Consider the following 21,683-nt stretch of genomic DNA (forward strand, 5'->3'; position numbering starts at 1 on the left):
AAAGCTGGAACCATGTCTATCCTGTTAATGTTTTCCCTGTACTTGCCACAGAACCTAAGTATTTTTTAGAGGGAATGGATAAACTGTGTTGGAGTTTTTTAAACTGGACACATTGCTGCATATTGGATGATACATGAAATCACAGGATAAAACATGTATTTTCCTGAAGTGTGAGTGTACTTAGATTTTTTTTTAAGTTGGATAACTAGTAATTTAAATGTTTACTCTATATAATAAGTCATGTTATGGATAAGTTAGCATGAATTTCTTTTAGATAAAATGGAAAGCATTCATTAAGATTAGCATGTATAATGTGGGGGGAGGCATGGGGAGAGCTGTGCAACACCAAGAAGACAAGTAGTGACTCTTTGGCATTTTACTATGCTGATGGACAGTGACTGTAATGGGGTTTGTGGGGGGGGACTTGGTGAAGGGGGAAGTCTAGTAAACATGAGGTTCCTCATGTAATTGTAGATTAATGATACCAAAATAAAAAAAAATAAAAATAAATGAGAAGGCATTAAGTAAATTACAAGAATACAGTAGGCCCTTTGACTTTTATCCAGAGGGTCTTGTGTTGCCAGATCTTGATATTTTTAGGAGAAGCTAGAAATCTGATTTTAAAAAATGAGATCTGATTTTAAATGTTAGCAATTAACTCAGAGATTTTTAAACAAACTTGTGTGGGTCAGACAAAACACATCCTTGGGTTTCAGCTTGTGTTTGTGAATTGCTAGATATAAGTAGGTCTGGCAGTAACTATTGGACAGGGCCAAATGGATGGGTAATGGTGTCAGAGATGGCAGCCATTTTGAGACTGGCCCTTTTTTGGTTTCAAACCATAGGTTGGACTAGAAAAAATGAAGTTAAGACTTGATAGGTTAGGAAAATTCCCACATTAAACATCACCTTCTGTGGGAAGAGCTTCTGTAAGCTCACAGGATATCTTCAGTCCTTAGCATCACATGCTCCCCTTGTATTGTGGATGAAACTAAGATCCAGAGAAGGAAGCAGAGCTTCATCCAAGCAGCAGCCATGGGTCCTCAGCAGGCCCTGCTACAAACTCCAGACTGTGAGTGGTCCTGCCTCACACACTTTTAGGGGAAGGAGTTTCTGACGTACTTTGAGTTGGTTGAGGTGACAGTAATGTGCTCAGCCTCATCTTGGTGCAAAGGGTCTATTTTTGTCACTAGCATCAGATTTGACCTTATTTTTTTCTACCTAGAAAGGTGTAGAGGACAGCTCGGCAATAAGGACAGCTTGGCAATCTCAGCACCAAGATCTATTCCTCCTGGTGTCTGCCTTGCCTCTTCTATTCCTATTTCCTCCCCTCCAGCTCCTTCCTTCTTGAGTGCTACTACTCTTTCTTCTGCACCTGCTCCCTCCCTTTTATCCTTCTTTTTCTCTTACTGTTGCCCTCCTTCGTGGGAAATTCTTGTAATGCCACTGCAGTAGGCAGAGCCTGGAATTGGACTTGTTTTCTAGTATTTTCAAGGGGGCCTCCTCTGAAGTAGGGCAGCTAAATAAAGGAGATTAGACATCTTGAAACTGTCTCCTCCTTTCTACCCCTAGCCAGCAGGTTAGGATAAAAATCTCAACCCTGGGCTCATATAGTCTGGTGCAACCTCACTTTGCTGCCTTCTGTCAACAGTGCAGTGTTTAACACCTACTGTTCCCCTGTGCTGCTTCTTAGATAAAATGTTTAGCACCTACTGTTACCTTGTTCTTCTGCTTAGTTAGAATGACTTTGTTTTGATAATTCCCGCTGAGTAGAAATCTTTCTCAGCTCCCTGATTTCTTTACCTGACAAACTCTTACTCATTTTTCATACCAGTTCAAGTGCCGCCTCTTCCATGAAGCTTTCCCTAATTACTCCATAAGCAGAATTAATTTTGATCCTATCTGCTCTTTGTTTCTACCTCTGTAGTTATACTCTGGTGCTGTGTCACAACTGAATCTGCTCTCATTTGTGAAATTAAGAACTTATGAGCTAGGGGACAGTGTGCTCCTACTTCTGTTTCCCTCATGTCTCTGTAATAGGTCTGGCACAAACAGTACTTGCAGAATGGACTGAAATGTATTTGTGCCAATACCCATGGTATAAAGTTGAATGTTAAATGCTACAGGTGAAATACTACAGTGCTCTAGAAGTTGATGGGAGTTCTTGAGAGCTTACAAGAGAAATCTAGAAAGCTTCTAGAAGCTGATAGCATTTGAATATGACCTTGAAGATTCAGAAATGCAGTTTTGTAAAGATGGGAGGGAAAACATTTTAGATGGAGAGAATGGCTAGAGGTAAAAGCAGTGAGGGAAGTACAAAAGTCAGACCCTAAGTACTAATCCACCCATTCCCTCAGCCAGAATTCCTGCTAGAATGTGGGGGAAATTTAGAAATGTAGCTAAATTTCTAGGCTAGCCTAAAGGAAATTCTCTTTTCTCCTATCTTTTATGCCTTTTCTTCTTTTTGTTCTCTTTGCTTCTCTCTATCTCATGGCCCACTTGCCTTTTATTTTTGGTTTCTCCTCAACCCTTTCACTCTCTTTCATCTTTCCATTTCTCCAGTCCTTTTATTTTTTTTTTAAACTTTATTGTTACCTTTCCCTCCCCACTTTGTCTTTCTTGCCCTCTTCCCCAGGCAACCCAGGAAATCCAGGCCTTTGAGTTGAGATGTTATCAGCTGTAAAATATTTAACTCCAAATAACACCTCCCCTTGTGAAGCTGAGAAGTCATCATGGCATAATTGCTTCTCTTCCGTCTCTCTTGTTTTATTGGCACTGACTTTTTTTAACCTCCCACGATACTGGGGGTGTCGTTATCAATTTTTTTTTTTTTTTTAGTGGTTGTCAAAATGTCAATTTTAATGAGAAATTTCTGCAGACAGGCCTGCCCTTGAGTGGTATGAGCCTCCAGGCAAAGCCAGGGCTGGGTGAGTCAGAAATGCTCATGGATCTGTTTTCTCATGCATACAGGTGTCTAGGCTACACAGACACACACATACTCACACACTCACCCTCCCTCCCTCCCTCCCATCCCTACAAGTTTGTATTTTTTGTAACACATACACAATTAATGAAAGAGGTGCACACATTTCTCCTCTCCATATGCATCCTGTACTATCTCCCTTACACTTTCAAGTCATCTACTCCCTCTTCCTGCTTTCTGCCCATACATTTGTCCTTCTTTTCCTCCTTGCCACTGTTTTCTACCTACATACCCAGAATTGTGTATGCCACAACGTATCTGCAAGCCTGTCAGAGACACCACACTATCCACTCCCTTATGTATTCACACAAGTCCTCCCCTACACACAGACACTGACATCTGCCTATGCCCCAGGTCTCATTATTTCAGTAGCATACCACTATTGATGGCATTGCCCTCGGGTATTTCTAATCTTCATAAGAGACATTTTCGGACAAGATTTGAAAGGAAATGTCTTTGCTGGCAGCTAAGTTAGTGGACTATTAGGATGTCTGGACCATGACAACTTCTACTAAGGCCCCTAGAATAACGCTGTTAATGGTGGGGGTGAAGGAGAGCCAGATCAGATAATAGGTTGCTTCCAAATGGCAGTGTTATGACCCAAGATGGATTTGAACCTAGGCCCAAACTGGATTCCGTGATTTCAGAGTTCACGTCTGTTGGAAGATGGTCATATGCTTAACAAAAGAGCCAAGCCATTGCATAGTTTCAAATCAGACTCTCTGGGGTGGGGTCTAGAAACTATTTTTAACAAGTTCCCTGAGACCTTCTTTGTGTAGCCAGGTTGGAAACACAGCAAAAGAAAGAGCTAGAAGTAAGAAGATCTGCATTATCTTCCTATACCACTGTTGACAACTTACCTTCTCTTTGAGGTCCAGAAAAGTATATAGTATGTATATATAGTATATACAGAAAAGTATATAGTATATAGTATATAAAAGTATATAGTGTAACAAAGTTCATTCTCATAAAGGACTCTTTCAGCTCTAAAATTTCATGCTGCCTTATGATGAGTTCAGTTTGGGATCCTTTTCTACCACAGAAGTGTCTATTCTCTGGGTCCTAGGCAGCGTGTTTTAGGCTTTTGCCACAGGCCAGCAGAGGCATCATAGGCCCTGACCTCTGTCAGAAGCAGTGACACGGCTCCTAATTACAAATGGATCGATAGGCAGCCAGGCCTGAGGAGGCTGGAGAAGTGCTCCTAGCTAGGGAGAATTTGGTTACCCTGAAATGGATCTGGTTGCAATTGTGAACACAACAGTTTTTCTGGTATAGGCCTCCTTCCCTGGGATCAGCAGGCACGGCTCCCTGAGCAAATGGGGAAATGGTTAACTCATATCCGCCTTTGACATGGGTCCCTCACCTTTATAAACTCATACATCATATGATGCTAGGTGCATAGTTCAGGTCCCCTCAGATGAAAAAATTACCTCTTGAGTACTTAAGTGTTAAATGCTGGTATGTTCATTTTGCCTAACTTGATAGGTTAGAAAAGGATAGGTTAGAAAAGGAAACTGAGGCTCAGGGAAGTGAAGTGACTTGGCTGCCCTGTGTCACACAGCATGTTCTATTGTACTACACTATAACATTTCTGAGCATTTGCTACAGTGATTCCAAGCTGTGTACTATTTTCTACCAGGGCCATCCCTTACCCTTTTACAGACTGAACCTGGAGCTCAGGCTTTTTTCCTGGAGCTCTTCAAAGTCTGGAGGATATTCTTTAAAACCAGTGGTGAAGAGGATGGGGGGAGATGTTCTGCTTGTTTTTGCTTTCTCATCTCCTTTCCAAGGTCCCTAAGGAATGAGCAGGCTCTAATGGGAGAGATCAATCATCCTTTGGGATCAGTGGGAGGGCTTCCTCCTGCATGGAGTGCAGAGTCAGGTTTCTGAACTGGCCCTGTGCAAGGAGCAGGGAAGGGACTCATGACTGGGTGTTTCTCAGCATTGTAAAACCTGAGGGTTTAACATGCTCATCTACCAGTGTGGTCAGAGCAAATTCTCCCTGTTCTTGGTTATTCAACAAATATTTGTTGAGTATCTCCTGTATGTCTAATGATTCCCAGTTGAAGACCCAGTCCCTGCTGTGAAACACCCCTCAATCTAGCATCAAACAAGGAAACAAAGCACAGTATTCTGTGTGTATCTTAGTAGCGGCATGTGCAAGGGACTGTGGGATTACAGAGGCATGAAGGTAGGTTTTCCTGGGGAAGATAACTGCACTGTGCTTTGAGGGATGAATAAGAGTTGAGGCAGGCAAGGCAAGGAGGGCACTCCAGACCAGGGAACTAGTACAAAGAAAAGCATAAAGATGGGTCCATAAAGGGGGTGGGGCATTAGAGTAGTCCCTAACATGGAGCAAGTTAGATTGACAGCCCTAAACCCTTGCCCATTGCCAGTTTTAGGGCTGTAATAGTAGCCACTGAATGGCAGTAATACAGAAGCAGCAGGTGTGGAGGAGGTGGATTTATTAGATGCTAACTGCAACTTAGGTCTAGGGAGGAAGCTAAGGGAGGAAAGCTGAAGAGCAGCAGCCCTCTGTCCTCCAGGCCAAGCCTGCTGAGGTACTTGGGGTTCTTGGCAGAAAGCTTGTCTGACCCAGGCCATGGCTTTGCTTCTTTGATAGCAAAATCCTGTGCTCCACTCAGCCTGCCCCTCCTTTTGTATTCTTAAAAAAAAAAAAAAAATTTAATGGAATCTGTTCAAAATACCCCTGAAATGAAATTACATTTTTAACTCTAATTACCCTAATTAAAACTTGACAGCCGTAATCCTGGAATGGCAGATATGCTAAGTACTCCATGCCTGTGATAAGCTCACTTACCCAGATGGAATGTTCTGTTCTGGGCTTAGGATAAAAATTCTTTGTGTGTTTATTTGTCCCCTCAGCACTGCCCTATACCCCCAATAGCAGTTTAGTCTTTGGCTTCACAGCTTCTCCAATCTAGGACAGCCATACTTGTGGAATCTAGGCTTGCGCAGGATCCCTAATCTCAATAGAGATCCCTCTGCATCCAGAGGTGATGCTTCTGATGATTTTTACCACATACCTTTGAGTTCTCTCTAAATTTGAAGTTGGACTGCATGCCCTGAGCCTTAATGTGGGTGAAATCACCTGACATTGGGGACCAAGGGTCTGTGCTTGTTAGAAGGCTGTCTGCTGTAGGGCTAAATATGGATCTGGGATCAGTTTATAACTGGTTTTAAGGATACAGTTTGAGGTTAGGGACAGGGAGCTCTGAAAATAGGATCCCTCTTTTCACATATGTCAGCTAGAGCCACCTAGCGAAATGCCTGATCATGACTCCTACCTTAACTGGTTACCTGTCTAGACCCAAGGACCATGATGGGAAAGGAGAGAGGCAGCCCTTGAAGCTGAATGAAGGCTTCATCATGAGCTGTAGCTTGTGGTTCTGTTAGAACCAAAGATTCCCATGTTCTAGTGACCTCCTCTCAGCCTGGAAAACTGTTCAGTGAGCAGACACTGGGTGCTGTGTTAGGTACTAGCAACGGATACAGAGTTGAATAAGACACAGTTCTTGTCTCTGAGATGCTTAGAATTGTGGGAGAGTGGGGAGGCAGTGGTGGGTGAGGGACAGCCATCTATATGACTAATTATGTAAGGCAGAACAAGCAAAGACTTCTCATAGGTGTTGGCAATTGAGCTTGTCTTTGAATAGGTAATATTAGCAGAGGAATGGAGAAGGGCATTGCAGGTGTTAGGAAACTGGGAAAAGGCAGGAAATTACCAGGTGATAGTTTACACAGTACAGCATGGAGGGAAGGATATAGTAGAGGATTAGGGTTTAAACTTTATCCTGTAGGCAGAGGGGATCCATTAAGGGTGCAGGGGTGTCTGTGGTAAGAGTGTTTGATGGATTGGGAGAGAGGGTGACTGGAGACAGATTAGTTAGAACAGGTGTCAGCAAACCATGGCCTGTGGGCTGAGTCCAGTCTGCTACCTCTTTTTCTGAAGTGCTGGAATACAGCCATATTCATTTGTTCATCTATGACTGCTTTTATTAACAGTGGTCGAGTTGAATACTACAGAGGACAGCACAGGCCACAAAGTGTAAAATACACTTACTATTTGGCCCTATGCAGAAAAAGTTTGCTGATCTCTGAGTTAAGGTTAATACTGAAAATTCTTAAGGGAAGATAAATGTCAGGACTAGGCCTGAAATGGATTGGAGGTGTCAAATGAGACTTTTCAGAAGAGGAGACAGCATGATGCCTACCCAACCTCTGTCCTACCTACCTCTCAGAACTTTGTAAAGCTCAAATTTGGTGAAAGTCACCATGGTCAGAAAAGGATACAGTATGCAGGCAAGTCTGATTTGCCCTTATTAGCTGTGTGAACTTGGGCAAATCACTTAACTTCCCAGAAGTTCAGGTGTATATGGTGAATAGAACGAAGAAAAAAAACCAGATTCTTCTAACAGAGAGTAAATTCTGCCACTTCTCTATACCTTACCCCAGTTTGTAAGTCTGAGCACCCTTTAATGGGAAATAATTTATCCTGGAAAACCTGGAACATAATTTGAGTTGAGAGGTTAGGGATGGGCAGAGGGTTTGATCACCTAGAGCAACTGGTGTTCTGGGACATGGGCTCAAGATACTTTGGGGATAGCCCATACCCTTTCTTTTTCCCAGACTGCTGGTGCTTGTTTTGGCAAGATTGAATTTATTTCTGTTCTTCAACTTAAGCATGTTAGGCCCCTGCAAAACTAAAGGCTGGATTTATTTCTTACGTGCCTCTCCCTGCCACTGCACTGAACCACACCTACTCTCTTTTTCCTAGAACATTGTGCATCTACCCTACAGGATAGAAAAAAACCACTAGATGGGGAGACCACAGTGGTGGGTTGTAAACTCAGTTCTCCCTTCAGCTTACTATGTGACTTCAGCCAAATTGTATCATGTCTCTGGCCCTCCTGTAGGCTAAAAGACTTTAGCCACTCCTTGGAATTTGGGATTTCTTCTCTAAGACCCCAACATCAACATTTTTTCACTTCCCTCATGTTCTCCCACTCCTTTTAGTATAGAATATTAGTAAATGCCCACAGCTCAGTTCTTGAAATTCAATGCCTTTGACTGTGAGGAAAGTAGTCATACATATCTCTAGCTGTTTTTACTAGCAGGTTTCCAGGAATTGGCACTCGGTCTAATTGAATTTAGTTACACGGGAGTGGAACAGACACTGAGGGGTCATGTCCAGCTGCCCCTAGAGGTTCAGCAAGGCATGATGTCTCTAGGATGGGCAGTCTAGTTCAGTACAGGCAAAGATTTGGCCCTGGGCATCTATGATACGGTAGAGGAAGGAGGGCCTGATCTAGGCAATTTACATACTCCCCCCTCCCCCCCATTTATCTCATAACTGTGATAGGTGATATTAATCCCTATTTTACAGTCATGAGAATTTAGTGTTAGGTCATTCAATAGACAGTGACTTACTCATTGAGAATAAAGGGAAACAACTAAATATTCCCTGTTCCCAAGTAGGGGAGAGTGGTAGTTGTGACAGGCAAGTAAGGTGATGAAAGCTCTGAAAGGATACATGGTAACAGTGGCTAAGTATACCCAATTTAGGCCATAGAGCCAAGGTTCAAACCCAGGTCTGTCTACATGCTATTTCTACTATACCAGGCTGCCTTCCCTGCAAAAGGGTGGGGAGAGTGGCAAACTCAGATGCAAGTCCGGGTTGGCACGCAGTCTCTGGAGAATGGCCGCTGGTCAAGAGACCTGGCCTTGGATTTGAGCTGGGCTTTATTCCTAGGAAGTCCTGAGGTGTTAGGCAAGTGACAGAGACAGGGGCTCTCACATGGACCAGGGCCCATATATAGAATAGAGCTTACCATTTTGTGCCCTCTAGAAGGTGAAGCCTGGTGGTCAGCCCTAGTAATGTGCTGGAATACTACAAGGAGCCCCATTGGCCAACTCTGTGGTGCAGAACAGGGAGGAAGGGTTGATATCCAGGTTCTGTAAGTAGAGGATGGAAATAAAGGCTTAGGCTATTTTAAATATTTCCTGCCTGGAGTCAGAATTAGTTTGAGTACTAGACATGAGTTGCTGAATTCCACCTGAAATGATAGAGCAAAGTTAGACTGAGAGGGAAGAGAAGAGATTTTAGAGGCTGACAGTAGCCAGTCTTCAGGCTTAAAAAAAAACCTTGTTAGTTCTACGAATTATTCCACCTTGAAAACTTGAGTTATTTTCTTCTCATCACAGCCTTTGCAAATGCTGGGTCCTTTTCCCAGTGACCATCTCTTGCTTTTTCTCTGACCATGGCAAGGTAGGCCTATGGCTAGCTCTGGACTTTAGCATCCTTCAGTCCTGCTGCTTCACCTTGAGTCCTTTCTTGGGAGTGCCCAGTAGGGCTAGATGTGATTTCTTCATCTTAAAAAACTGGGTTTGGACTAGCAGACTGAGGCCCTAGTGTCCTAAATTCAGGAGCTCCTCTATCCACCAGACCTGAAATTCATTTATAAAAGGCTAACTCCAGAACCCATCCTTGGTATCTGGAGCCCTCACATAACTGGTCTAAATCTCAACTAAAATTCACAGATTCTTTTTTTGCCTGACCTACCTGTGATTTTAGTTTTGGGGTAAAATTGGCATTATCTTTCAGGTCCTGGTCTTGTATCCCAGAACTGGGGTTCTTCGACTGAGTCCACAGTTGCGAATCATTGTCATTGCTTTTTAATACCTATTCAAAAACTGATACGTGAACTTGAAACTTGCAGGTCCAGGTTCTGCATTGAGGATCCCACAAAGTCATTCTGTACTGTAGGAAACCTGGATGATATGGGAAATTCTCTGATTTGGGAGTAGGAGACTGATTCTGGTCCTGCCACTGACTTCCTTCTGTGACTTTGCACAGATCCTATCCCCGCTCCAGTCTTACTACCCCTTCTGTAAAATAGCGGGGCCTCTTGCAACTCTTTCTCATCAGGGATAGAAAGCTGTCTTCTATGTAGTTCAGTTGCAGAGCACTGTCTGGCCTGAGCTTTGGTGTTACAGATTATAAAGCCTTAGATTCTGTCTTCAAACTTGAGGGGAAAGGGAAACCATCCAACTGTCTCATTAGCATGGAGAAAAGAAAACAGTAATTACTTGTGCCTCCCTTGATGATTCCTGCAGGGTTAGTTCTAGAGGAGGAGGAGGGGGAAACTGGAGACAGCTTCAGCTGAGGAAGGAGAATGCTGTTAGCTGCCCTGAATATGCAGAGGCAAGAATGATTGTCTTGCACTTCTGTTGTATTCTCTGGACGTTCCTCCAGGCAGCCTAAAGACTGCCTGGGTTGAGTTTCATCTATTTATGGGATGCATAATGTTCTCATAAATGGACATGGATTGGGCTTAAGGGCCCTAATGTCACCTGTTGTTAAGAAACCAGCTGCCCACCAGGGCCTGTTTCTGTGATACGCTGGGCATCCTGACACCTGTCTTCGTTGGGAAGTAGAGGAGGGTTTTGCTGAGCCATTTTGTGACCTGGCTGCATTTTAATTATGTTGTGAGGTCATCCTTTTAACCCTCAGGGCAACACAATAAATTGGTTTGTTAGACCAGGGCATAGGCAGTCACACAGTAGAGTCAGTCACAAGAGTCAAGGTCAGGTATCCTTGAGAGTGGGAAGAGTCTGGTAGAACTGCAAGAGTGCAGTTTGGTCAAGGCTGGGAAAAAAAGATCTCACAATGGTTGAGGCAGTTAGTGTTTTGAGCCCTAGGGGGCAATTGGAACAGAGCTAACATAGATTGGCTAGCATGACACCTGGGACAAGGGCTGTTTGCTCTGTGGCCATTTTGTACTCCTTGCTGGGTGTGGGCACCGGGTGCTGATGGTAGCAGGAGTGGGCAGAGGCCATCTGCAGGTGAGCGCTGCCGGATTGAGCCTGGAGCTGTTATGCTATGATTATCTCCTGTGGCTGATCACTCTTGCCTTGGTTGCCACCCCAGAGGCCTAGAGAACACAGCTTCCCTTTCTCTTTCCCTCTCCCAAGGAAGATACCACTTCAGCAACTCCTCTTTCAGTCAGTAGTCTTGCAGGCCCTGGAGACTGCACTACTCTAAATATGGAGAATTCTATAGGGACGTGACATTTAAAATTTTTTTGTTTTACAAATGAAGGAGGTACTACTACTTTCAAAATTTCTCCCTAGCTCCTTGAGGCACTCCCTTTTTCTTGTCCTAGGCCTTTTTTTGGTTCCCACCCTACCAAGTGCCTTTGATGTCCAGTTCTTCCCCAAATTTTCTCTTAATTCACTACCTGGTTCCTTTACTGTAGACTCCAGCTGTAGATCCCTGGTTTCCATGTACAGCTGATCCTTGAACAACATGAGTTTGAACTGTGTGTCCACTTATATACAGGTCTTTTTCCATAAATATATTGGAAAATATTTTTGGAGATTTACAGCAATTTGAAAAAAACATTTTCTTCTCTCTAGCTTGCTTTATTGTAGGAATACAGTGTATAATACATATGACACAAATGTGTTTATCGACTATGTATGTGATTGGCAGGACTTCCAGTCAACAGTAGGCTATATTGGTAGTAAAGTTTTTGGAGAGTCAAAAATTGTATGTGGATTTTCAGCTGAGCGGATTGGTCTGTACCCCTGACAGTCCCAGCATTGTTAAAGGGTCAGCTGTATTCCTGTAGAATCTGTTCCTTATTACTTTTTTTGATAAGAATGCTCCAAAGTAAGAGCCTGGCCCTAGGGAAGGAGTGCTTCTTTTCAGACTAATTTGCAGTTATCTGGGCCATTGGTAAGTGTTGCTTCCCAGAAGCAGGGACAACATGCACACCGAGGACACAGGATGCTATGGCCCAGAGTCAGCACCTCTGGGCATGTATTCCCTCCCAGTATAAGGTATTTTGATCAGATATTTGAGTTCAGGCTAGGTACCTCTCATAGCTTTGCCTGTTTGTTACAGTTGTAGAACATCTTGTCCTTTAGGATGGGGTGTCCAGTTTGGCAAAAGCTCCTGTTTCCTCTATTAATGCAACAGTGGGCTGAGAGACCCTTGGGAGGGACTGGTAAGTCAAATCCTGCAGCTGTGGAACTTATATAGTGCACTTGAATTCCACTACTGTCCGTCTTTTCCCCAGGCTTGCAAAACCAATAGGTGCTTTAAGTGCAAAGGGGGGAATTTGGTTCATTTCTTAAGGCATTATTACTGGTGCCTACTTTGATATGTGGGGAGCTCCTTATTTTTGAGCTCAAGAAAGTGCAAAGAATATAGTAGAAAGAACCACAGTCTTTGGAGTCAGACTTTGGGTTCTAGTAAGTTCTGTTTTCCAGTTTTGTCGTTTTAGACGGCTTCTCTGAGGCTCAGTTTCCTCCTTTAAGATGGGGATAATTCTGCTGACTTCAAAAGGTTATAGGGAATAATGAGAATAATTAAGTATTTCTGTATAGGGCGTGACACATGCATAATAGGTAATAGCAAATGTGCATTTCTTTCCTTTCTCCTTAAGCTTTTTTATTGCTTCTCATTAATCCTTTTGTGGTACTCAGATGGTATAACAATACCTATCATTGAGTCACTTGTGCCAGGCCCTGAGCTAAGGCCATTCCCATGCTGTGTCATTTATTTATCACACATTTATGAAGCAGGAACCTTTTTTAACTAATGCAGGAAACTTGAGGCACAGAGGGTAAGTAAATTACCTTGCTTAAGGTCACAAAGCTAGTAAGAGACAGAGCTGGGATTCAAAACTAGGTGTTCCTTCAAGTGGAAAGTGGTACAGCATGCCCCCCTCACACCCCCATTTTTTTTTTCTTGCCTCTGGTTACTCTTATTCATACATCTCTTAGCTGCTTTTATATTTTTATCTTGTTTATTTTCTTCATTTTGGGTGATTTGTTTGATATCTAATTTATTCATTCTCCAGCTGTGAGTGATCTAATGATTAACTTACCTTTATTACCTTTTAACATTTATTTATTTTTAAGGTATTCATATACACTCTTATGAAGGTATCACAAGAAAAACAATGTAGTTATTACATTCACCCTTATTATCGAGCCCCCCCCATACCCCATTGCAGTCACTGTCCAGTGTAGTAAGATGCCACAGAATCACTGTTTGTCTTCTCTGAGCTACACTGTCTTCCCTGTGACCCCACATATACCATGTGCACCAATCATGATACCCCACAATCCTCTTTACTTCCCCACCTGCCCTCCCCCACCCCTCCCCTTTGGCAACCACAAGTCCCTTCTTGGAGTCTGAGAGTCTGCTGCTGTTTCACCGTTCAGTTGTTATACTCCACAAATGAGGGAAATCTTTTGGTATTTGTCTTTCTCTGCCTGACTTACTTCACTGAGCATAATACCCTGTAGCTTCATCCATGTTGTTGCAAATGGTAGGATTTGTTTCTTTATTGTGCATGGATAGTATTCCATTGTGTATATGTACCACATCTTCTTTATCCATTCATCTACTGATGGACACTTAGGTTGCTTCCATTTCTTGTCTATTGTAAAGAGTGCTGCTATAAACATAGGGGTGCATATGTCTTTTACAAACTGGGCTCCTGCATTCTTAGGGTAAATTCCTCAAAGTGGAATTCCTGGGTCAAATGGTATTTCTATTTTTAGTTTTTTGAGGAACCTCCATATTGCTTTCCACAATGGTTGAACTAGCTTACATTCCCACCAGCAGTGTAGGAGGGTTCTGCTTTCTCCACATCCTTGCCAACATTTGTGTTGTTTGTCTTTTGGATGGTGGCCGTCCTAACTGGTGTTGAGGTGATATCTCATTGTGGTTTTAATTTGCATTTCTCTGATGATTAGAGACTGTGGAGCATCTTTTCATGTGCCTGTTGGCCATCTGAATTTCTTCTTTAGAGAACTGTCTGTTCAGCTCCTCTGCCCATTTTTTAATTGGCTTATTTGCTTTTTCTTTGTTGAGGTGCGTGAGCTCTTTATATAATTTGGATGTCAACCCCTTATCAGATGTGTCATTGATGAATATATTCTCCCATACTGTAGGATGTCTTTTTGTTCTACTGATGGTGTCCTTTGCTGTACAGAAGCTTTTTAGTTAGATATAGTCCCACTTGTTCATTTTTGCTTTTGTTTCCTTTCCCTGGGGAGATATGTTCATGAAGAAGTTGCTAATGTTTATGTCCAAGAGATTTTTGCCCATGTTTTTTTCTAAGAGTTTTATGGTTTCATGACTTACATTCAGATCTTTGATCCATTTTGAATTTATTTTTGTGTATGGGGTTAGACAGTAATCCAGTTTCATTCTCTTACATGTAGCTGTTTAGTTTTGTCATATCAGTTGTTGAAGAGGCTGTCATTTCCCCATTGTGTATCCATGGTTCCTTTATCATAAATTAATTGACCAGATATGGTTGGGTTTATATCTGGGCTCTCTATTCTGTTCCACTGGTCTATGGGTCTGTTCTTGTGCCAGTACCAAATTGTCTTGATTACTGTGGCTTTGTAGTAGAGCTTGAAGTCAGGGAGCGTAATCCCCCCGCTTTATTCTTCTCAGGATTACTTTGGCTATATGGGGTCTATTGTGGTTCCATATATAAATTTTTGAACTATTTTCTCTAGTTCGTTGAAGAATGCTGTTGGTATTTTGATAGGGATTGCATTGTATCTGTAGATTGCTTTAGGCAGGGTGGCCATTTTGACAATATTCTTCCTATCCATGAGCACTGGTTGTGTTTCCATTTATTGGTTTCTTCTTTAATTTCTCTCATGAGTGTCTTCTAGTTTTCAGGGTATAGGTCTTTCACACCCCCATTTTTTTTTTTTAAAGAGACCAACCCCTCATTCCTTCTTTACAGTTCATATCAACTCAGATAGATTTAAATAATTAAACTGTTCTTGTCAATCTTGTTTGATCCATCAGAAGATACTTTGAAAGAGCAGATACTCTGACCATCATTTTACAGATAACGGAAACTAAGTTTGGGAAGGTGAAAAGACTTGTCTAAGGTTACGAAGTGAGTGAAAGGTAGAGCTGGAACTAGTTTTCAGGTTTTCTGACTCTCAGCTCTTCTCTCTCTACTAATTTAGTAAGAAGGATAGGTAGGTGGGTATAATATGCAGATCAGACTTTAAAGAGGGTTGAGCTGTATTAGGACCCAGGATCTAGAGAGTTTTGAAGGTACCTTGCTGCCTCCATCCACATCTTCACTCCAGTTCATTCATACACGTTTGAGGAATTGAGCAGAAAGGGAGAAACATTTTCCCCTTAGGGTTCAACAAAGCTTTTATGATGGGGAGCTGTGGGGAAGGGTGCAGAGGGTGTCAGTATTCCCTTACCATAAGGAATGTTAGAATCCTAGAGCTTACTAGTTTGGATTAAGCCTTGAAGAAGGAGCAGAGGAATAGAAGAACCTGAGTGTCTTCTGACCTCTGCAGGCTTCAGCCTAAACCAGGTGAGGGTTGGGCTGGGACAGGGCAGCAGTGAAAACTAAGGATAGGAGTTCTGAGGAGCTTCACTTTACCTCCTGCTGACAGGTATAGTTTGGGGTTTGGAGAAGAAACAGTTCCCTTCATTTGAAATTTCTAAAGAGGAATTCCTGCTGCTGTTCTTCCAAAAAAAAAAAAAACAACACACCTGGTTCTGGACCCAGAAGGAAAAAAAAAACCTTTCCCAAAGTTTAGGCTTCAGACGGTTCAGTCCTGCTCAGGCAGCCCCTTCCTATTTGTCCCTTGCTTACCTTCTGTTCTCTCACTCCTTTCCTCTGTCATCTGCCCAACTTCCTTGTCCTTTTCTTTTCCTCACCACTTTCCTGACTCTGGAAAACCAGAATGGGAAAAGGGCACCTTCAGCTAACAGATAGTTGATATTATAGATATTATAGATACTGGAGCTGAGAGAACATGGAGCTTGAGATTTTGGACCCCTTACAGAACAAATGTTGATGGGGCAGGTATTTGTTCATTTATTCACACACATGTTTCCCCTAAGAGTTGCTGTCTCCTGCCTGCCATGCTCTGTGTCAGATACTTGGGCTGTTCCAGTTATAAGACCCTAAACTTGTAAGATCACAGCCTTAATAGCAAAAGGCATAGCAGCAGCAAACCTCTTACCCATCTTCCCCTTCAAATCATTGGATTTTGTGGTAGAAAGAACTTTATCTGGTTCACTTACTAGCTGATTGACCTGGAATGGCATACTTAGCGTCACCCATCATCAGTTACCGCGGTTAACTGATAGGATCCCCTTCACCTGCCTCACAGGGTATTATTATGAGGGTTAACAGTTTAACACCTAACCCAGTGCTAGCCCAGTAACTGATGCATAGTAGCTTGTGTCTTTCTGTTACCCTGCATCAAGGCCAGGCTTAAGTTCTTACTTGTTCTGTGAAACTTCTGAGGCCATGTACAGTCAGTCTGATTTCATTCTCCACTTTTAACAGTGTATAGCACTCTCTGAACTGTTAGATCCTGACTAATGTTAGTAGTTCTTTGCAGGAAGTTGACACAGTCCCTCCCTGGACTGCAAGGAACCTAAAAACAAGGACTCTTGCCATCATCCCTGTATCCTTTATAACCCCTAACCCAGAGCCTGTGATCATGGCCAACTAGGTTTAGGAAATACTTTTTGATTGATTGGATAGATGGCTTCTATATATACTTTGGTTTTTTGCAGCTGACAGAGCTACTAAGGACTTGGTGGAGAGCCTACCATCCTGATTCTTACCTGCTTCCTCTCCTGTAACCACATCAATTCTCACAAAATCTCTGTATTATACTGGGAAAAAATTATATCCCCATTTTGTAGCTGAGAAATCTGAGGCTCCTGTTAGAACTCAGGTCTCTTGTTAGGCAGTAGAACAGAATAAGGTAAGAGTAGCAGGAATGAGAATGGAAATCTTGACCAGGTCTACCTTCTCTGAAAACAGTAGGAATCTTTACAAGGAAGAAGGAATAGAGGAATGTAGTTCTGAGGTCTTAGTTGATGTTGAGGTCAGAGCTGTATGTAACAGCCAGAGATGTTTCAAGAATATGACAGTGGTGTGAAAGGGTTCAGGATAACTTCATAGATTTGCTAGGCCTTGAAGATTAAGAAGGATTTGAATATGTACAAGTGAAGACAGGCATTCCAGGTAAGACAAAAGTACGGAGCTGGAAAGCCCACAGTAGAGGTAAAGCTCATAGTGACTGGGCTGTGGCAAACTTAGAGCAAGTCTGAGGTGTTTGGGAGCTATAACTGTACTTTGAGCAGGGGAGTAGCATTAGAGTATTTGTTTGGCAGTGTGGGCCCAGTGGATTAGAGCAGGAGGGTGGGCAAAAACTGGTGAAAGAGAGACCAAGGAGGAGGCTACTGTAAGTCTGTCCTTGTAATGTCAATAAATTTGAATAAATATTCAGCAGTACAGGCAAGAGTAGTATGATCCTGAACCAAGAGGAAGTTGACACAGTAGGGAATAAAGAACAGTTTGGATGTAGAACTCTTAGAGCAAAACATACCTTGAGGACTTGGTAATTGTGGGGAACAGGGAATGAGGGAAGGAGGAGTTGGAGAGCCATGAATATTTGGATTCTAAATACTCAGGGAAATGTTTATACCATTTGCTGAACCATGGAGGATGGGAGGTGAGTTCAGTTTGTTGACATGTTGAATTTGAGGAGCTGATAGTCCATTCCCCTTGCCACTCACCCCATAGTGCCTCTGCCTTTGTGCTTTGACCTCAGCATGTGGAGATCTTTGTTTGCTGCTTTGTTCCAGGCCTGGAGTCCCTTTCAGATTCTTCCACCCATGTCTTGGAGCAGCTGTCCCTCCTCTGAACTAGAATAGTGCATGTAAGATGTTTAGCCTGGTACCTAGTCTATTTCAAAGTGTGCATTAAATGTTAGTGGCTATTAAGTGGCTGTTGTTGTGGTTATCATTGTAGCTTTGTGATCACAGTAGCTAGAGATTAGAGAAACTTCTGGAACTACTTACTACCTGGATAAAGCACTCAGTGGTCATTCAGTAAAAAACCTGGACTGCAAGGAAATGAGGAGGATCTCAAGACTTAGGTGTAAATGTAAATGGGACTCTGAGCTAGAACTAGAGAACATGTTTCCTGTCTTTTTTCTTCTATTTTTGAGAAGTGATTCAGTGTATGGTTAAGAGGGCAGGTCCTGGAGGTTGGACTTCCTGGGCTGAAGTCTCACCTCTACTATCTGTTATCTCTGTGACTTGGGTGAATTTACTACGCTGCTCTGTGCCTCAATTTCTCCAGTAGTAAAATGGGGAATATAACAACACATCAACCTTATAAGGTTGTTGTGAACATTAAATGAATTAATACAAATAAAGGATTTACAACAGTGCCTTCCATGTGCCACTATTCTCCTTACTCCAGAGTCACCTCTTCTCCTCATGGCAGGTAATATATAGGGGTTTCTCTGTTCTTCAACTATCTTTACCAAACAGGAAGGAATGAGCAGAGAAACCTGAAACCAATGTCAGGTTGCTGGAAAGTTTGTCCCAGCAGCTGGGTTCCAGGTTATGTAAGCCTGGAGGAACCTGGCATAGGAGTAAGAGTTAAAATTGTCCAGAAGGCCCAAGTTCCATTCCCAGTTCTGCCACTGGCTCACTTTGATCTTGGGCAAGTCACCTAACTTCTGAGCCTCAGTTTTCTCAGATGTAAAATAGGGAGCATAATTAATTCCTTCATTTATTTTTCAGATCTCATTCTTCTCACCCCCTTAATTCTAGCTATATTACTTTCTTATTGCTTAAGCATAACAAGCTTATTTTTGCCTGTTACTGTCACAGGGCCTTTGCACTTACTGTTTGCCCTTTTCTGACACACTCTTACCTCAGATCTTTGCAGATCTTAACTTCTCACTCCATTTAGGTCTCTGTCTGGTAGTCACCCCTTGAAGAAGCCTTCCCTGACCATTTTACTTAAAATACACCGCATTTTCACTGCTTGTCATCCTTTCTTCCCTTACTGTGCTTTATTTTTCTTTATAGCACTTAGCACAACCTGAAAATGTATATTTAATTATTAATCTATCTTTGGCTAGGATGCAAGACATGTAAGGGCAGGAACTTGGAATGTCTGCACTGACCTAAGTGCATGTCTCTTCTGAGCAGGACCCTGACTGACTGCTCTTTTTGTTATAGGTGAGCCCTGTTCCCAGAGGCAGGTGGTGCTGACCCTGTAATCCAAAAGAGGAAATCGCTGGCTGAGCTCAGCCTTGGTACTGGTGAGTGAGGGTGTCTGGACAAACTCTGGGCAAGCTTGGGCCAAGATATAGGTTAACTAGTTTGGGGCTTATTTTTACCCTTAGATAACAGGTAATTACTCTTCTATTCTGTATATGAGAGACTGGCACAGGCAGCCTTCCTGAGAATTGAACTTGCTTTCCTGGAGCTGCTATGAGGTGATTTGGGATCATTTGCCATGAATAATGAAAAGCAGGCTCATTTCCTTCTGGCTGTTGCTAGTTACTTTCTGCTGAGGATCTCCTGGACCTGGTAGCTAAACCCATTGTCCCACAAGCTCTCTTGACATGACCTCATAGCCCTTGGTGACTTTCCTGATTTCATTGTTGACTATGACCTACCAAGCCCATAGGTCAGCTTCAGAAAATCCTGCAGTTCTATCAGTGATGAGGATGGAGTGAAAGAGTGGGGCTGTGTGAAGGGGTAATCGGGAGCTTAGAAGGAAAGAACACGGATGGTGAGATGGGAAAGGAAATCACATTAAGAACCAACTGTGTTATGGATCTCATTTAATTTATAGACAAAAGCCCCATTTTATAGATTGGGGAATTGAGGTTCATGAAGCTGAAATACTTTTCACAGGGTTCACACCTGGGAATGCATAAAGCTGATGTTAGAACCCAGGTCAGTTTAAATGTAAATACCATTGTTCTTCCTGACTTGCTAGGCTTTACTTGGACTGCTAATATCCTTGGAGTCCTGATGTTTCTTATAACGTTCAAGAAGACAGACCTACTTAGGGATTCAGGAAGGCAGTGCAGTTATTTGAGGGGCCCAGCAGGGCAGGCAGGAGTTGGGGGTCCCATTTGAGCAATGGCATTTCTTTTTATTTTATTTTATTTACTTATTTTTTATTAAAGTGTCATTGATACACACTCTTAGGAAGGTTTCACATGAAAAACATTGTGGTTACTGCATTCACCCATATTACCAAGTCTCCCAACACCCCATTGCTGAGCAAAGGCATTTCTTTTTTTTTCACAGACCACAGGAGTACTATGTGGAATATCTCCCTTACTCCTGATCTCTTTTTTTTTTTTTTTTTTAAAGTATCATTGATATACACTCTTATGAAGGTTTCACATGAAAAACATTGTGGTTACTACATTCATCCATATTATTGAGTCCTCCCCATACCCCATTGAAGTCACCGTTCATCAGTAAGATGCTGCAGAGTAACTACTTGTCTTCTCTGTGTTATCCTGTCTTCCCCGTGACACTACCCCCCCCCATGTGTACCAATCATAATACCCCTCAATCCCCTTCTCCCTCCCTCTCCACCCATCCTCCCCAACCCCTTCCCTTTGGTAACTGCTAGTCCCTTCTTGGAGCCTGTGAGTCTGCTGCTGTTTTGTTGTTCAGTTGTTATACTCCACAAATGAGGGAAATCATTTGGTACTTGTCTTTCTCCAAGCAATGAGGGGGTCAGGAGGCTGAAAGATAGAAGTTTTAAGTAGGCAGAAGTCCAGGTTACATATGACTAGAAATAGAAGAAAGCATCTATAATACATGGGATCCCATAAACACTTGGGCTAGCACAGATAGGAATCTGAAGAGTTGTGTTGGAGTTGGGAAATGTTAATTTTTAATCTTTACTCAACATTTGCCCTTGGACAATCTCTATTTCTCTATTTCTAAATTGGAGTTCCTCCTGCACCCCATCATGCCTATTCTACATCCAGCCATGCAGGATATTATAAAGAATCAAATGAGAAATGTAAGTTGAAAAGCTTTGTAAATGTAAAGCAGCAACACCTAATGAGAGAATGGGAAAAGAAAACATTACAAGCATCTCAGTCCCTGACCTGTTTGCCACCCCACCCACAAAGGGAAAAGGGAGGGTTTTCCTTTGGAAATTTGTGTTGTAAATCTGCCTTCTTGCTGCCTTCTGCAGTCCCTTCCTGAAGCTCTATCTTTACACAAGGGAAGGGATTCCAGGGCACAGAAACAAAGTCAGGCATCATCAGCAGCCATGATTTCCAGCATGTGGCCTGCAGAGTTCAGGTTTAAATGCAGTCATGCAGCCTGGCTTCAAGGCCATTGCTGGCATAGATAATAAAAGCAGTTTTTGAGAGCCCATCCCCAGCATGTGTCTGCATTCACTGACTAGTTCCACTGAGATTTGTCTTTTTCTGCTCTGTCATCTCAGAAGAGGAAGGTTTATTCCTATTTTGGCCTTAGGTTCTCTGCCACCCCCTCATCCCACCCTCTAACTGCTAGTGAAAAAGGCATTCATGTTGTAGCCTCATATTTTATTAGAGGCCATGGTCATTCCAGTTTTCCCACCATCTCTGTCTTGTCATTGTCCAGTGTTATCAGGCCACTCTACATACTCTATATAACAGTGGACATTCTGTTCTTCCTCTGTCTGCCTGAAGTTTCTACACAGAGGTCTGTCCCCCACCTAATGCTCTGGGAATCCACATCAGCTAATCTTCCCTCCTATTCTGAATCTCCAGGCTCTTGCTGCCACCTCTTTTTATCTGGTTAATCTGAAGTTCTGTG

General features: G+C 42.6%; 1 protein-coding gene across 6 annotated transcripts in view; it reads left to right on the top strand.

The window, feature by feature from the left end:
- The window catches only part of RALY (RALY heterogeneous nuclear ribonucleoprotein), a 110,102-nt gene that overhangs the window by 24,495 nt on the left and 63,924 nt on the right, over positions 1-21,683 (top strand). For 5 of the 6 annotated variants that reach the window (XM_057502918.1, XM_036902530.2, XM_057502919.1 and 2 more), the window contains one exon: positions 19,077-19,159. The exons of the other annotated variant lie outside the window; for it this stretch is intronic. The gene's annotated coding sequence lies outside the window, so the exon portion shown is untranslated. The remainder of the gene's footprint in view (positions 1-19,076; positions 19,160-21,683) is intronic. 6 annotated transcript variants of the gene reach the window in all.

This window comes from Manis pentadactyla, chromosome 5 (assembly GCF_030020395.1).
Source record: "Manis pentadactyla isolate mManPen7 chromosome 5, mManPen7.hap1, whole genome shotgun sequence".
Classification (NCBI taxonomy): domain Eukaryota; kingdom Metazoa; phylum Chordata; class Mammalia; order Pholidota; family Manidae; genus Manis; species Manis pentadactyla.